General features: G+C 43.7%; 1 non-coding gene across 1 annotated transcript; it reads left to right on the forward strand.

Annotated features, from left to right (window-relative positions):
- The first annotated feature begins 6,847 nt into the window (after positions 1–6,847).
- On the forward strand, positions 6,848–6,929 carry Trnal-aag. Its single transcript has one exon. It is a non-coding gene; the product is annotated as a tRNA-Leu (tRNA).
- Positions 6,930–6,974: the final 45 nt, after the last annotated feature.

Below are 6,974 nucleotides of genomic sequence, written 5' to 3' on the forward strand. Positions count from 1 at the left end.
ACTGCATATATTCCTATTTCACCAAATGAAGAAACTGAGGCCGGGGAGGTAAAGCAACTTGCTGAAGGTCCCTGAATTGGTAAGAAAGCAGAGCCAAGGCTAGAACCCATGTCTGTCCTGAACCAATGTTGTTGTTGTTATAAAGTTACTGTTTACTGTCATAAACAATCTCTTGTCATATCCTTAGAGGTGTATGACAAGAGATTGTTTAGTCTGGAGCTAAATATGAGTAACACAGGTGTAGGCCATTCCAAATCCATCTTCTAACAAGATAAGTTCGATGAAATTTTTGTATTAACAGAACAAAAAGTCTTTGAAGAAGGAACTTGTGGCTGGGCGATGGTGGCACACACCTTTAATCCCAGCACTTGAGGCAGAGGCAGGCAGATCTCTGAGTTCAAAGCCAGCCTGGTCTACAGAGGCCAACCAGGATGGACGGGGTGGGGGGGGGGATTTGTTTCAAGACAGCCTGGGCTACACAGAGAAACCCTGTCTCAACCACCCCTCACAAAAGAAAACAGGTATAGTGGAAGCAGGAGGATCAAAGGTCATTCTTAGCTACATAAGGAGTTCAAGGCCAGCCTGGGCGGCATGAGAACACTAATGTTATTAATAATAACAATAGAGAATATATATAAGCATAGTTCATGTTGAGCCTTGTGTTTATGATATCTCATTATGTATATACAAATATTCCAAAATCCCAAACCTGAAACACTTAGTTCCAAGTGGATAAAAGGGGAAGGGCCCTAAAGATTAGAGAGAAATGTTAAACTTTGTAGATAGGTTTTATTACATACATCAAAATTTCATTACAGTTTTGCTGTAAGTGAGGACCTCCTGGGAGAACAATTCAATGATTCAGACTTGGTACAGGCGTTTGAGGGGAAATGTAGTATCATGTTTTTACACCTTCACAGAGGAATTTGCATGATACACAGCTTGATGTATGTTTGCACATGTTGACATCTACATGTCTACATGTGCAAACATACATCAAGCTGTAACCCAGACCACGGTACAGAAGACATCTGCAAATCACAAAACCCCGTTGGGCTCTTCAGTGGTTGGCTGATACTGATTGTCAACTTGACATGCTCTAGAATCACTGAGTGGACTGACCTCTGTGAGTGAGTTTCTTTTTTTGTTTTGTTTTGTTTTTGTTTTTGGAGACAGGGTTTCTCTGTGTAGCTTTGCTCCTTTCCTGGAACTCGCTTTGGAGACCAGGCTGGCCTCGAACTCACAGAGATCCGCCTGGCTCTGCCTCCCCAGTGCTGGGATTAAAGGCGTGAGCCACCACCGCCCTGTGAGCGAGTTTCTATTGGTATTGTAGAACTCGGTCCTCTGAGCAAAGCCGTGGTCATCGGAACAGCTGTGCTTGCTTCCGAGGCGGGCCTATTGGCTGATGCCAGGTCCCCCAGAAGAGGGGAAGGCATGGAAGGTCTTGAACCCTCACATGAGATTCCAGCCTCTCACCCCAGCAATATGTATGCAATCAGTTCTAATTGCAGGTGGTCTTGGGGTCTGGGGAGGTGCTAGAGTTTTCAGACTGGAGGAGGCTGGCGGAGGAGGCAGCTGTGGGAAAGCCATCATCCCTTTGAGGTGAAGACTTTCTGCCGTGGCAGCCTCAGGGTCGCCAAAGCTCTTCTGAGCAGTCCGACCTCGCTTTGTAAGTATGCCCAATAAACTCACTGAATCCTAGCGTGAGCTTTGGTGGAATTATAGTTCGATTTGTTCTTGTAACAATTGGTTAATTGAGGCGGACAGCACCACCCGGTTGGGCTGGGTTCCTGGGCTGAATAACTAGGAGAAAGTAAGTTGAATGTCAGCATTCATCTCTCTGCCTCTTGGTGTGGATGGCCACACTCCTGCTGTCAGCCCTTTCCGGCCTTGATGGACTGTACCCTCAAACTGTGAGCCAAATCAAATCTTGAAGTTGCTTATGCCAACTCGGCACCAAGAAGAGCAAGTACCGCAGCGCCGCAGCGCCCTCCCCGGCAAAGCACCCTGCCCTAGCTGGACAAGCACTCTTCTCACCTCTGGCTTGGTAGCGACATTATGTAGGACAAGCACATGATTAGTCATTGTTAGAGGAGGTTGGAAAGAATGTTCTGCTAAAGGTCATTGGAACTCTGTCCACACCGTACCGGTCCAAGGTTCTGATGTGAAATCCTGCTCTTCTCTGCCTGCTGGTTTTGCGTTTGATTGTCAAAAGAGGCTGTGTAATGGGCTGCAGGACTGCGAGAAAACACCCCTCTCTGACTTCGGGAGCACCAGCCCACGTCCTTGTTAATTCTTGCTCAGTGTGTGTGGTGGAGCCAGCCCTGGCAGAAATGTTTCCAGCTTCATCTGAGCCCCTATTAACGAAGGGATGAGTTATTGGGTATAATTGACAGCTACTGGGTATCACTAACTTTGCAGAAGAGGGAAGTGTGTTGAAAGAAGTATGATTCCAAGAGGGCTAGGGGATAGGAGCGGGAAAATCATCAGGACTTCTATACGATGCAGCTCTTCACTCTTTCTCTTTTTAAATAGACTTTAATTAATTAATTTATTGTTTTGGGGGGGTTGTTTGTTTTGTTTTTGTTTTGTTTTGTTTTGTTTTGTTTTGTTTTTGTTTTTTTCGAGACAGGGTTTCTCTGTAGCTTTGGAACCTGTTCTGTAGACCAGGCTGGCCTCGAAATCACAGAGATCTGTCTGGCTCTGCCTCTCCAGTGCTGGGATTAAAGGTGAGTGCCACCACCACCTGGTTTATTTATTGTTTTTCAAGACATTTTTCTCTGTATAGCCCCGGCTGTCCTGGAATTCAGTCTGTAGACCAAGCTGTCCTGGAACTCACAGAGATCCACCGACCTCTTCCTCCTGATTAAATCCTAGGATTAAAGGTGTGTGCCACCACACCCAGTACTCTCTTTTCCTGTGTGCTGGCTTTCTTGATCCCTGCAATCCTGTCACAGACATAGCCATCCCCAAATCTCCTTACTACTTTCAGAGACTAATCCCAGCTCAACTCAGAATTACTGATGTCTTAATTCAGATTCTCATGGGAAAATACAGTTTGTGCAACCTGAATCCTGAATCTTATGTCTACCATGAACCACATTAGCCAGTTGAGGGACTGGAAGCCTGGGGATGGATGGGGTGGGGTTTGAAGGATATTTAGCACAAAAGTGTGGTTGATATATTGTGTACCCTAAAAAACTTATCTGGGGGTCAGAGAACAGAACGGCCACTAGATTAGACTTAGAGGCCAGACAGTGGTGGCACACACATCTTTAATCCTATCACTCGGGATGCAGAGAATCATCTGGATCTCTGTGAGTTCAAGGCCACACTGGGAACAGAGTGACACACACCTTTAATCCCAGCACTTGAGATTTCAAGTCTTTGCTTGGGAAGGACACACACCTTTAATCCCAGGAAGTGATGGCAGGAAGCAGGAAAGTTATAAGGCATGAGGTCCAGGAACAAGAGGCTTTTAGGCAGTTCAGCTGAGATCTCTTCTGGTTGAGGTCTCTGAGGCTTTCAGTCTGAGGATTCGTGGAAACAAGATCAGCTGAGGAGTTGCTGAGGTAAGTTGGCTGTGGCTTGGTGTGTTTCTCTAATCTTTCAGCTTTCACCCCAATATCTGGCACTGGGTTTTTTATTAATAAGACCATTTAAGATTTGTGTTACACAAAGGTACCACCAAGGACAGTTTCTAGGGTCTTACTAATGCCTAGAAGAGCAAACCTGGACAGGTTTCCACAGGTCTTCCTACCCTGGAGACACATTCATTTCCATTCCGAAAGCTAGGTATACAGTTCACAAACAGTCCTTCCTGGCAATGAAATGTCCTGAGCAGTTGACGGTATCTGTTGATCTGAAGTCCCCACTCGGCCCTGGACTTCTGCCATGCCTGACCCATTTCCTCAATAGATGGCTGCTTTATTTTTAAAAGCAACAAACTCTCCAGAACCATGAAATCTTTGTACAGCTGTTAAAGGTGGAAGGATGGAAAGAAAAAACAAAACCCCAGCAGACTAAAGAGGATTTAGGGAAAGAAAACTATGAGATGCCCAAGTGTCAGGATTGTGCCAAGCCCAAATGAGGTCTATGTGGCTTTTTAGGGGCATGTCTAGAAAGCTGAGCAGAGTCACTGCAGGGTTACCTCAGTGAGTAGGGCCGAGTACTGTCGGGGTTCCTTGCATTGAGCAGAGTCACTGAAGGATTACCTCAGTGAGTAGGGCCCAGTGCTGTTGGGGTTCCTTGCATTGAGCTGAGTCACTGCAGGATTACCTCAGTGAGTAGGGCCGAGTACTGTCGGGGTTCCTTACATTGAGCTGAGTTACTGCTGGGAAAGGAAGAGGTAAGTAGATGGGGAAAGACGCAGTGGATATGGGAGAGATTTCAGATTTCACAGTAACCAATGTGAAAAACCAAGTGAATGGTTTTGTTTTGTTTTTCCCAAACTCCAACATACCAAAATTGACTCAATAAGAATTAATAACCAGCCGGGTATGATGGCGCATGCCTGTAATCCTAGCACTCAAGAGACAGAGGCAGGCAGATCTGTGAGTTCGAGGACAATCTGGTCTACAGAGTGTGTTCCAAGACAACCAGAGTTACTTAGAGAGACCCTGTCTCGACCCCTTTACCCGCCTCCAGCCAAGAAAAGAAAATGTACATATGATTCAGCAATTGCAATTCTGGTAGAAAACATGGAGGAATGTACATGCATAGACTAGAAGACAACGTACAGGGATATTTTCCACAATACTGCCCAGTAAATTTAGAAACAAATATTGTTTATTTATAGTATGGACTTAGTTAGCCTAAGAGATCTTAAAAACAATAATGGAGTGGAAAAGGCATGGCACTGGTATCCCATGATAACACAGAAAAGCACTCTGTATATTGCTCATGTATTTACATATGTAAAAGTTTGAGAGGTTATTGAAAGGACATATACAATTCATATTAGTTATAAGCTGGAGGCATGTTTGTAAGAGGACACCGACTGGTGTAACAGTCCTGGCTGTCCTGGAAGCTGATTTGTAGACCAGGCTGGCTTGAACTCACAGAGATCTACCTGTCTCTGCCTCCCAAGTGCTGGTATTAAAGGTGTGTGCTGCCACCACCATCTAACTGCGAGAGGACTTTTTAAATGCAGTGTTTTTAACTTCTCATAGTCTAGTATATTTTTAAATATTTTGTTCATTTTTGTTTTGAGACAGAATATCCTTATGTAGTCCAGGCTGTCCTGAAACACACTCTGTTACCGTGTAGACCAGCCTGCCTTCTGAGAGCTGGGGACAAGATGTGCACCTTTATGCCCAGCCCATATTTTAAGATACAGTTTTACACTCAGGAGGCAGAGGCAGGTGGATCTCTGAGTCGAGTCCAGCCTAGTCTACAGAGTGAGTTCCAGAACAGCAAGAACTAAACAGAGAAACCCTGTCTCGAAAAACTGAGAGAAAAAAAAAAGTATATTAAATTATATTAACATATATATGTATAAGTATATGTGTAAGTATGTATTTGTTGTGTGGGTATGCGTGTTAAGGAACAATATGTGGGACTGATTCTCTTCTACTTTGTAGGTCCCAGGAATTGAACTCAGATTCTCAGACTTAGTGGCAAGCACCTCTACCTGCTAAGCCATCTTGCAGGCCTTGCTTAACTTTTAATAAAAATTATGTACATGAGAAAATAATTGGAAGCAAAATGCCGTATTAACAGTCCTTAGCCAGGTGCAGCAGGCCTGTATTCCCAGTACTTGGGAGGTGGGACTAGGAGAATCAGAAGTTCAAACTCATCTTTTGCTAGATAACAAGTTAAATACAGGTGTATATAGATACACACACACAAATGTATATGCAGAAATGACTTTAATTCTAGGTGGTGGGAAGGGAAAATGGGTGACTGTTTTCCCCCTGTGCCCTTTTCAGTGTTTTGAAATATCTGGGGCTGGTGAAATGTTTCAGTGGGTAAGGACATTAGCCTCCAAGGCTGACAATCTAAGCTGCCCCCACATGGTGAAAGAGAGAATATACTTCAGCTAAGTTGTCCTCTGACCTCCACAACATGCCGCCCCCATAAACAAATTAATAAAATAAATGTAAAAGTCTCTGTGTGTACGTTAACATGCACAGATACTTAAAAACAAAGCCTGGTAAAAACAAAAGAAATATGAAAAGTCTGGCGGAAAAAAACCAGCCAGCTGTATATCTCTATACATTAGGATGTTAATAAATATTTATATAACAACCCATACACAATATGAACAAAACTATTTTCCATGGAGATAAACATCCATAGAAATTGACATCAAAAGATCTGAAAAAAATGTATAATCAGCCAATAATGGTGGTTACGAGGAAACTAGAGCGAGTCAAAGGTTAAAGAATATTATTTTGAATGTTACAAAGAATTTATTTTATCTGCAAAATTTTAATATTGTTTGTGTACTAAAAATTTAAACACGTGATTTTTCAGAAAGAACTGTGCAGACCTGGGGTCGTGGTTCGGCTCTCAGAGCTCCAGTGAGAGTTACTGCCTATCAGTCTCCCGAGACTCCTAATCCGGGTCCTGTGGGTGACGGAGCGGCTTGACTGGACGCGTTAACCGTCAGACTCAGAACGCAAATTGTTTTTTGCTTTAAAACTTATTTGGAAACAAGCTTGGATCTAAATAATTTTATTTTAATGGTTGGCGTTTTAACGATATTATTTAAGACAATTTCTATCAGGAGTAGATAAAACACAAATACAACCACAAAAAAATGAGAAGGAAAAAATATATATGTAGCGATAGATAGGTAATAAACAGCCTTAAGTAGCTTTTTAGAAAGCCAGGCAGACAGCTAGGTAGCGTGGCCGAGCGGTCTAAGGCGCTGGATTAAGGCTCCAGTCTCTTCGGGGGCGTGGGTTCGAATCCCACCGCTGCCAGGCTGAGGTTTTTGGTTGTTTTTTTTTCTCCTTGCCTTCGCCCGC

The sequence above is a fragment of the Onychomys torridus genome, chromosome 1, assembly GCF_903995425.1.
Source record: "Onychomys torridus chromosome 1, mOncTor1.1, whole genome shotgun sequence".
Taxonomy (NCBI): Eukaryota; Metazoa; Chordata; class Mammalia; order Rodentia; family Cricetidae; genus Onychomys; species Onychomys torridus.